At 46.3% G+C, this 8,612-nt stretch overlaps 1 non-coding gene across 1 annotated transcript; it reads left to right on the plus strand.

Annotated features, from left to right (window-relative positions):
- Positions 1-7,740: 7,740 nt before the first annotated feature.
- TRNAF-GAA lies at positions 7,741-7,813 on the plus strand. The gene has a single exon. It is a non-coding gene; the product is annotated as a tRNA-Phe (tRNA).
- Positions 7,814-8,612: the final 799 nt, after the last annotated feature.

Raw genomic sequence — 8,612 nt, forward strand, 5'->3', positions numbered from 1 at the left:
AAGGCAGTGAGCAGCAGTGGCCGGGACTAATTAAAAAGCAGAGTAATGTGCGGTACAGTTTTATGTACATCCGCCCGAAAAACAAGAAATTGTCCCACCACTGCGCTCACATCCTGGGCCCCTCTGATGACCTGATGGGGCCCAGCAATATGTAATTACAGCCCCTTCCCTTAGCAAGTAGTAGCGGGGGAAGGAGGTGAAGTTTAGAAAGCTGTATTTTTTTAATAGACAGAAATTAACTGTAAAGTTGCCCGGGCCCCCCTGTCGAGCTGCTGGGGTCCGGGCCCAGTACAACAGGGCTGCCTGTACTGCCCTATCAGCGGCCCTGGTACTGAGCAGTGATCATTTATCACTGCTCAATAAACTGACATCTCTGTATTTCTGTGAATTTCCAGTACTGTAATCTCGTAAAGTCTCACAAGATTCCAGTATCAGGGGCCGTTCTCCACTGTTTGAAGCATTGGTAGATCACTTCACTCCTTCAAGGGTGAAGCAATCTACTCCGCTTCATAAACAGGCACACAGAGGAGAAAAATCTCCTCCGTGAATGCCGGAGAACGAAGCAGTGAATAGATTTCACTGCTTCATAAACAGACACCTAAATGTGGTAGCATTATTTCGAATTTGATCGTTTTTTTCGAATTCAGTAGATTTGTTTTCGAATGCGTTAGAATTATTTCGAATGCGGTAGAGCTTTTTTCGAATGCGGTAGAATTTTTTCGAATACGAAATGAATCCCAAAAACAAATGTAATGAATGCAACAAACTTAACTAAACAAATTTAATTAAATAACGAATCGAAACAAAACACATTTTTTCATCCTGCACATGTCTAGTGGTGGCTTTTTTGGGTCTCTTCTGGACGTGTGGCCTGCCTACAGGGAGCTGTGAGGAGGTGATCCAGAGAGCGGGGCCTACAAGACTGTGGGGAAGAACATCCAGCGATCCCGTGTCACATCCCTGAGCTGAAGAGACAGAGGGACAGGATCCAGAGACATCTGCCCATTCCAGCCATCCTGTGAAGCTAAGTGGCGTGCTTGTGCTGACTGAAAGCAGGTTCCAGTGACAGCCGGAGCAGCGGTTTTCAGTTTTTCCAGGTCCAGTGTGGTGAGCAGGGCAGCCGCCCACAGTTGCTTGATACACTCTTACACTTAGACTTAGGCCCCATACACACGAGAGGATTTATCCGCGAATACGGTCCAGCGGACCGTTTCCGCGGATAAATCCTCTCGAGGATTTCAGCGGATTTCTCTGCGATGGAGTGTACTCACCATCGCATTGAAATCCGCGCCGAAATCCTCTGGCGATGACGTGTCGCGCCGTCGCCGCTATTATGACGCGGCGACGTGCGCGACGCTGTCATATAAGGAATTCCACGCATGCGTCGAATCATTACGACGCATGCGGGGGATCCCTTCGGACGGATGGATCCGGTGAGTCTATACAGACCAGCGGATCCATCCGTTGGGATGGATTCCAGCAGATGGATTTGCTTGGCATGTCAGCAAATATTCGATCTGCTGGAATCCATCCCAGGGGAGAAATATCCGCGGAAACAGATCCGCTGGAGTGTACACACCATAGGATCTATCCGCTGAAACCCATTTGCTGGGATTTTTCAGCGGATGGATTCTATCGTGTGTATGGGGCCTAACTACCACAGTGTTGTTGGAACTTGTAGTTCCTTGGAGAAAACTTCATTAAGCTGAACTGAGTTACAAATAGGCCTAGGTTCCACACTGCTTTGGGGGCTGATATTGTAAGATTAATAGACAATTATACCGGGGGAAACGATAAGTGTGTCACAGCACTAGTTCAGTTCAATACAGTTACGTGTGTATAGGCCTCAAGCCTAATTTAATTATCAAGTGACTGCTGCTGGAAGTATATTCCCAGGAAGGAGTGCACAGATACCTTGCACAATTGAAGTTACTGTTCTATATTGTTCTAAATTATTTCATTGATTAGAGAACCCTTTGGTGCACTTTAACATATTTGTAATCCAAAGTATCTACAATAGACTTCACCATTGAGGAGCTATCTGGAGTTATCTGGACCAGGCCTAATTGAGATTACCAGCAACTGTAATTGCCCACTAGGGGGAGCTCGCGAGCATAGACTACTTATAGCTACATGCAGATTTGATAACATTAACACTTTAGTTTTGCTCTTATTGACTCTTGCAAGGGCCCTTGCAGAGTCAGATATATATATATATATATATATATATATATATATATATATATATATATTTGTAAACTGCTGTTTGTTCTTTTATCTTTCTTTTTTTTTCACATGCCAAGTAAAGTTACCCTTGGTTTACTATATTGATTGTTTGAGGTGTGTTTGCTCCTGAGGACTAACAACATTATTGCATGTCATTGTGTATTTTTCAGGTGTTATTGTGGTCCTAGCAAAACGTGGGATTCACAATACATTTGCATTTGCCTGTTGTGTCAAGGGAGGGTTTGTGCCACTTAAAGGGGCCGATAGGTCAGAGAGTAGACCCAAAACGAATCAGCAGCTCCTGCGGGAGTACCGCTACAGTAGTGATAAAGCCAACACTTCCTCTTCTCCTATGCCCTGTACACATGAGCGGAATTTCAGCTGAAAAAAAGTTGGATGGTTTTTCCGACGGAATTCCGCTCAAGCTTGGCTTGCATACACACAATCATACAAAAGTTCTCTCAACTTTCGAGCGTTAAGAACGCAGTGACGTACAACATTACGATGAGGCAAGAAGTTCAATGCTTCCGAGCGTGCGTCAAATTGTTTCCGAGCATGCATGTTTTTTTCCCGTCGGAATTCCATACAGACGAACAGATTTTCCGATAGGAATTTTTTCCTTCGGAAAAATTGAGAACCTGCTCTCAAATCTTTGCTGGCGGAAAAAGTGGGTAGAAGTGCCCCTGGACAGACCTCTCTCACGGGCCTGGCAGCCAGAGAGCCACTTACAGCATCTGGGAGAAACAAGCAGAGCTTTTTTTTCTCAGAAAATAGGTGCAGGAACTCAACCACGACCCCGTTCAGATTTCAAAAACAGTAGACGGGTCTTAAAGGGGCATTCAATACCAGAATTTCCTTACATAAAGAGTGCAGAGTTCAGGGGGTTGCACACAGAGTGCAGAGCTGTCACTTGTAAACACAGAAACCAGACTTCTGTGTTTACAAGTGATTGTGGTGAGCAGGCACCGAAGGGTCTGAGCCAGAGGTGGTGGAACTGAGTTCCCCCAAGTTCCCCCAGAAAAAAAGCCCTGGAAACAAGTCTCTGCCACCGACTTGGCTCTGATTAAATTAAGATGTTGGATGAGACCTCTGCCACAGGCCTAGTGCTGAAATTGTGAACAACTGAGCGAATCCTCCCAGTATATCTCTTGGGGTCACCGACTGACAGTTTAAAGACAACCTGTCAGTGTCCGGTCACCCAGATCCCCGATGGTTCGTTACAGTCCTGTTGGATCACCTGCCTCCGGGTTCTCCTCAGACCGATCCCCCGCCGAATAGCACCCAGCTTGGGATCTTCTAAATAGAAGTGGGGACCCAGTAAGTCACTGGGGCCCCTTTACAGCATACGTTGCTCCGGGCTATTAAAGCCCAGAGTCAGGAACTCCGCGTAGCACGCGACCCCGGCCTGGTAGGCCATAGTGATGGGGCCCGTGATGTGCGCACACCCTAAAGGTGGGTGCCGCACCTGGAACCAGTAAACCGCGAAGAACCCCGAACCACAGGCTCCGCCACAGAAATACCCCTCCCAGCATGCCCCGAGAGGGAAAACTCCACCAATTGATTGCTGGGAAGAAGCGGCTATGCCTGGACCCCTCTGGCGCCACCTGCCGCCCAGAGATGGACTTCCCTTAACTTTTCTATCCTGGTGTTGATGGTCACAATACAGAGGATGAAACGCTATTCTGATCAGATATGTCTGCCCGTCCATGCCCCTCTTACATATTTATCCTCACTTCCTGTCTGGGGAACACATTGACACTGCAAAATTATTTAAGGGCACAGAACAGTACTGGGCAACCAGAAAATTACAGGGGGCCTCAAGTGCTGCCCTCGACACCTTCAGAGGGCCACACAATAGCAGCGCATTTTTGTACCTCATCACCCCCAGCATTGGTGTGAATTAGTGCATTAATATGCCCAAGGTGTCAATACAATTAACCCCCCACCCACATTGTTAGTGGCAATGCAATGTAACCTTCCCTGCACTGGTGGTTAGTGGCAGTAATTTAACCCCCACGTCTGCATTGTGGATTGGCAGTAAATGCCCCCCCCCCTCCCCCTGGTTTGTGGATTGGCAGTGAAACTTAACCCCCCCCCCCCCATCACACGCTTCCGCACCGCTCTCTCTCTCTCCCCAGGTTGGGATTTTGCTTGTACTGTGGGCAGAGATAACTCAGCATAGTCTCTCTCTCATTCAGTCTTGGGTCCTGGAGTACAGTACACAGCGCATTCCAGGACCTGGATGCCTGCTGCCACTTTGCTTTCTTTATGGTGCCCAATAGCCTGCGGGCCGCACACAGATGGCCAGAGGGACGCTTTTTGGACACGAGGGGCATTAACTGTTCACACTACATGCATCGAGTTGCACTAAGAATCCTTGACCAATGCAGTCCTAAGGCATAGACAGAACGATTTGTCCCGAGTTAAGTTCCCACATGCTCAAAAAAGTAGGGCATGCAATACTTTTTTACTTTTATTTTTTGAATAAAGATCTATGAAATGTCACTTTGTGACATTTGAATAAAGTTAAAAAAAGAAAAATGTAAACAGTGCGATGCATCATTCATGATGTATCAGCATCACTCTCGTTCGCAATGCAAATCAGCAGCCGTGGTATAATGTAGTCTCCGGTGTGAAGTAACTTCTTTAACAGAGCTTTGGATAGAAGTAAAACCAGACTGAGGTTCTGACCCCTCTTAAATTGAAAAAAGAAAACTATACATACTATACATATGTACATTTTAGGGTTCATTTACACAGCTTTTTATAGGCATTTTATGCACCTAATGTACATTTCTGGGTGCTTTCCTGCTCAAGATGCACCATGCAGCCTGTCATACAAGTGAGCCACACTTATATAAACACCAATGCCTCCTTGTGTTGGGGAAAATACTTCGGACCTTAATGTGCTTCTTCTTGAGCCACACCTTTGTTGCCCTGGCCGTGTGCTTTGGGTCATTGTCATGCTAGAATACCCATCCATGACCCATTTTTAATGCCATGGCTGAGAGGAGTTTCTCAGCCAGGATTTGATGGTACCTGGCCCTGTCCATCGTCCCTTTGATGCGGTGAAGCTGTCCTGTCCAATTGGCAGAAAAACACCCCCAAAGCATAATGCTTCCACCTCCATGTTTGCCGGTGGGGATGGTGTTCTTGGACTCATAGGTAGCATTCCTCCTCCTACATACACGGCGAGTTGAGTTTATGACAAAGATAGATTTTGGTCTCATCTGACCACAACACTTTCACCCAGTTCTTCTCTGAACCATTCAGATGTTCATTAGCAAACATCATATGGGCCTGTACATGTGCTTACTTGAGCATGCTCTGCAGGATTTCAGTCCTTCACGATATAGTGTGTTACCAATTGTTTTCTTGGTGACTATGGGCCAGATTCACAAAGGAGATACGACGGAGTATCTCTCAGAGTATCTATGCGACTGATTCATAGAATCAGTTACGCATAGATATCCCTAAGATTCGACAGGTGTAATTGTTTTACACTGTCGGATCTTAGGATGCAGTACCGTGGCCGCCGCTGGGGGGAGTTTGCGTCGTAAACCAGCGTTGGGTATGCAAATTAGCAGTTACGGCGATCCACAAAGGTTTTTCCTGTCATTACGTCGGCGCAAGTCTTAGATTCCCGTCGCAAAGATAGGGCTGCTATTAACATGGTGTAAAATTACTCCACCATGTTAAAGTATGCCCGTCTTTCCCGCGTCGCTTTTGAATTTTTTTGTTTTCCCGGCGTAAGTACGTTATGCACGTCGCGATTCTCAACACGTCGGCGCGTCGTAATTTCGCGCAAAGCACGTCGGGACATTCGAGAACGGAGCATGCACAGTACGTCCGGCGCGGGAGCGCGCCTAATTTAAATGGTACCTGCCCCATTCGATTTGGACCGCCTTGCGCCGGACGTGTTTACTATACACCGCCGCAAGTTTCCAGGTAAGTGCTTTGTGGATCGGGCACTAAAACTGAAAACTTGCGGCAGTGTAACGTAAACAGCTTACGTTACACGGGCGCAATTGTACCTGAATCTGGCCCTATGGTCCCAGCTTCCTTGAGATCATTGACAAGATTTTTTTGTGTAGTTCTGGGCTGATTCCTCACCGTTCTCATGATCATTGAAACTCTACAAGGTGAGATCTTGCATGGAGCCCCAAATCGAGGGAGATTGACAGTTATTTTGATTCATTTGCAAATAATTGCACCAACTGTTGTCACCCTCTCACCAAGCTGCTTGGCCATGGTCTTGTAGCCCATTTCAGCCTTGTGTAGGTCTACAGTCTTGTCCCTGACATCCTTGGACAGCACTTTGGCCATGGTGAAGAGATTGGAATCTGTGGACAGGTGTCTTTTATACAGGTAACAAGCTGAGATTAGGAGCACTCCCTTTAAAAGAGTGCTCCTAATCTCAGCTCGTTACCTGTATAGAAGACACCTGGGAGCCAGAATTATTGCTTAGTGATAGGGGATTAAATACTTATTTCACTCATTAAAATTAAAATGAATTCATAACTTTTTTGAAATGCGTTTTTCTGGATATTTTTGTTGTTATTCTGTCTCTCACGGATAAAATAAACTATTACAATTATAGACTGATCATTTTTTTGTCAGTGGGCAAACATACAAAATCAGCAGGGGATCAAATAATTGTTTTCTTCCTTCTTGTATGCAGCACCTGCAGCTCCTTCGGCAGAGGAAAGCACCCAGAAATGTATTGCCAAGTTCATGAAACAAATGAATAAAGTACAGCGCTCAAAAATCCACAATATCCCACCTCTAAGCAAACTCAATTAGCTAGATTCAGAAAGAGATACGCCGACGTAACTCTGAATCTGCGCCGTCGTAAGTTTAAGTGTATTCTCAAACTGAGATACACTTAAACCTAGCTAAGATACGACAGCCTGCGCCGTCGTATCTTAGGGTGCAATATTTAGGCTGGCCGCTAGGTGGCGCTTCCGTTGAGTTCGGCGTAGAATATGTAAATGCCTAGATACGCCGATTCACGAACTTACGTGCGCCCGTCGCAGTAAAGATACGCCTTTTCCGTAAGAGATACGCTGCGTAAAGTTAAAGCTGCCCCCTAGGTGGCGTACCCAATGTTAAGTATGGCCGTAGTTCCCGCATCGAAATTTGAAAATTTTACGTTGTTTGCGTAAGTCGTCCGTGAATGGGGCTGGACGTAATTTACGTTCACGTCGAAACCAATACGTCCATGCGGCGTACTTTGGAGCAATGCACACTGGGATATGTACACGGATGGCGCATTCGCTGTTCGTAAAAAACGTTAATCACGTCTGGTCGCCCCCCATTAACATAAAACACGCCCCCTCATCCTCATTTGAATTAGGCGCGCTTACGCCGGCCCCATTTACGCTACGCCGCCGCCTTAAAGGCTGACTTAAGGCAGCGTAGCGTAAATACGATACGCTACGCCGCCTTAAAGATGCAGCGCCCTACTTGAATCCAGCTAAATGTCTAATTAATAAAATATATGCCCCTTAACTTGCCAAAATAGCTCAGTTGGGAGAGCGTTAGATTGAAGATCTAAAGGGCCCTGGTTCAAATTCAGGTTTTGGCAGCTGTTGACGCATTCCCAGGCGTTCGAGGAAGTACACTCAATCTGTATTAGTCATATAGAGAGTGATATATGGAGACCTGATGAGCGATCAATTTGCCTATGAAACCATGACCATTTCTAAATGTTTATTGTAATAAACTTTTTTTTTTTATGGAAAACTCAATGATGTATGTTTTGGGCCCCTTTCACACGGTGTGAAGTCGGCAGTGTTTTGACATCTGTCCACCGGGCAGAAACTGAAGGTGCACAGGAGAAGACCCCTGTCAGCTCTATGGGCAGCTGGGTGTAAAACTCTGCTATCAGTTATTGTGGAATTTGGAACGCTACACTTTATTAATCTATTGGACTATCTAGACGGCAGGAGTAGACAACCTTAGAGACCAGGAGATCTACCCAACAACATGGGAGAAGTCAGAGATCACAGGGTGCAATATCGTCCACTCACCACCTGATTTAAGCCTAGAATTGTTGTACCACCGCATCGTAACCACCACCTCACCAGCTGTAAAACATACCTGGATTGCTTTTCAGTGGAGCAACAGTTTCTGCTACACTTGTGAATGAGCCCTTAGTTGGATTTGGTGGCGGAGCCTTTTAGGGCTCATTCACACGTACGGTCGGAGGGCAGTAAAATCCTGCAGTTGAGCCGCAGTTTTACTGCCCTCAAGCTGTACCCCCTTCAGCTGCAAAAGCCTAGGGTATACACATGCTGCAGCAGGAATTATACTCCCTGGCCCATATTCTGGCTAAATGTCCGCGGGCTGCGCGTAAGGCATTTACACTCCGCCGCCCCAACCTA

The sequence above is a fragment of the Rana temporaria genome, chromosome 4 (assembly GCF_905171775.1).
Source record: "Rana temporaria chromosome 4, aRanTem1.1, whole genome shotgun sequence".
Taxonomy (NCBI): domain Eukaryota; kingdom Metazoa; phylum Chordata; class Amphibia; order Anura; family Ranidae; genus Rana; species Rana temporaria.